The sequence below is a fragment of the Anolis sagrei genome, chromosome 3 (genome assembly GCF_037176765.1).
Source record: "Anolis sagrei isolate rAnoSag1 chromosome 3, rAnoSag1.mat, whole genome shotgun sequence".
Taxonomy (NCBI): domain Eukaryota; kingdom Metazoa; phylum Chordata; class Lepidosauria; order Squamata; family Dactyloidae; genus Anolis; species Anolis sagrei.
The window spans coordinates 98,543,529-98,546,155 of record NC_090023.1 but is presented as its reverse complement, the minus strand read 5'-3'; positions in this window follow the sequence as shown (position 1 = coordinate 98,546,155).

Here is a 2,627-nt window from a genome sequence, read left to right as displayed (position 1 = left end):
AACTATTTTAAAGAACCAGTGCCTTTTCAAGATTTATATTTACATATTTAGCAATGAGAATAATGGAATTTATGATGAACTGAGTTCAGGATAGATATGCAGATATAGATATTCTATTTCTCATCTTCTGAGACTTCCACTGCTAATAACAGAAAGCAACTGGAAGAGAAATTATGACATCCAGTGGTGAATAGTGGAAAGTGTTAACATAGTATTTTAATAGTACCGCACATTGCATTGTAAATTCATAATGGTAAATTTAGCATTGTCAAATTCTTGGAATAGATTTACATTTTGAATCTATAGGTACATTCATTAACTGAAAGATATATCCAGCCAAATCCAATATTACACTGGTGTTTGTCACATAAATTGCTCCTCCCTACAGCCTTCTGAAAATCAACACTGGAATACTTTACAATGCTTTAGGGTCAGGGAGAAGTTGTAAAAGAGAGATCCCACACAATCTCTCATTCTGCTGGTGAAAATGCAGAGTTAAATAATGTCCTGTGAGGTTCTCAACCTGTGGGTCACCAGGTGTTTTTGCCTACAACTACTAGAAATCCCAGCCAGTTTTTACTAGCTGTTAGGATTTCTGGGAGTTGAAGGGCAAAATATCTGGGGACCCACAAATTGAGACCCACTGGGTTAACTGATTCTTTCAGGCTGCGTTGCACCATCGCAAAGCCATCCCAGCATTAGCTGGAATGAGACAGCCACCTCAGACAGACTTTGGGTAGTATGAAAGAACAAGAAATTGTTAGCTTTTCAATTTAGTGTTATTTATATTGTCTTTGAAAAGGAGGAGCTACATGTGGGATTACAGACAGTCCCCAAATTACAAAATCTGATTTACATATGACTTCTAGTTAAAAACTGGGGTTAGACAACAGGAAGTGAGAGGAAATCTATCCTTAGGATGGGAAATTCTTCACCCCTGTAAAAGTTATCATGGAAAAAGGAGTCCATACTAAAGTTTTATCACCAATCCTGTTTCCACAACAACCAATTGTCACAGGGACAGAAAGTAAGGTGAAATCTTCTGACCAACAACAGAGATAGCAAAACAAACACTACAAGGATGTTAGCCCTTCTCTATGCTATAAAAACTTTTTAAAAATGGCTGCAGTCAACATTAATTTGTATATAAGTTCCAACTAACATACCATTTCAACTTAAGAACAAGCCTACAGAACCTATCTTGTTCATAACCCAGGAACATGTCTAGTTCTTGAGATTCACAAACTTTTAGCCTCTGCTTATCTGAGAAACCATGAAAATGGGAACTTTATAAAGAAGATTTTTCTGACCTAGCGGAGAGGAAATGAGTGTTTTCAGTGATGCAACTATGGGCAAAAGAAGTCTATGAAGCAAACCCACAGTATTCTTTCTAATTTGTTATTTCTGATAATTTCCTTTTTTTGCATTTCCTCAAACAGCTGAAAAATGTTGACACATAATTAGAATTTCCTGTAAAATATGCAGTACCCCATTTTCCTACCCACAAAGTAGTAGTCCCTGTCCTCCTTCTCATTTAACTCATTGTCATCTTTGTCTATCTCAATAAACAAACAGAACAGGTTTGTTCACAGTTGTAAGTGATTCCGGCAGTGCATCTACATTTGCCCCAGTATGGGTCACACAGGGACTCCCCAGTTACTGCATAGATGAGAAGGAGCCTCAACTGCTCAGTGGCACAAAACATGGTTCAGCACTTCTAAATATGCCTTTAAATATCTTGAATATGAACCAGTCATGGACAAGTATTGATTGGATTATAACATTTCTATATGATAATGTTTTGTTGTTCATTCGTTCAGTCGTCTCCGACTCTTCGTGACCTCATGGACCAGCCCACGCCAGAGCTCCCTGTCGGCAGTCACCACTCCCAGCTCCTTCAAGGTCAGTCCACTCACTTCAAGGATGCCATCCATCCATCTTGCCCTTTGTCGGCCCCTCTTCCTTTTACCTTCCACTTTCCCCAGCATAATTGTCTTCTCTAGGCTTTCCTGTCTCCTCATGATGTGGCCAAAGTATTTCAACTTTGTCTCTAGTATCCTTCCCTCCAATGAGCAGTCGGGCTTTATTTCCTGGAGGATGAACTGGTCCAAGGCACTCTCAGAACTTTCCTCCAACACCACAGTTCAAAAGCATCTATCTTCCTTCGCTCAGCCTTCCCTATGGTTCAGCTCTCACATCCATAGGTTACTACAGGGAATACCATGGCTTTGACTATGCGGATCTGTGTTGACAGTGTGATGTCTCTACTCTTTACTATTTTATCGAGATTGGACATTGCTCTCCTCCCAAGAAGTAATTGCCTTCTGATTTCCTGGCCACAGTCTGCATCTGCAGTAATCTTAGCACCTAGAAATACAAAGTCTTTACTGGATATTTATTTATTTAGCCAATTTGCGTTCAATCACAATTAAAACAGAATATGCATTGGAAGACATAGAAAATGTGTAGATGACTTGTTTAGCTAAATGTGGATAAATAAAATAGGATGCAGGGGATGTACTGCATTTCAAAAAGAGAAAAAAGCACTTCTTTATTATTTTTTCCTGCACCAAGTAGAATTGGAAGTGAAAAGGGGAACTATAAGTAAGACAAAAGCAACACTCCTT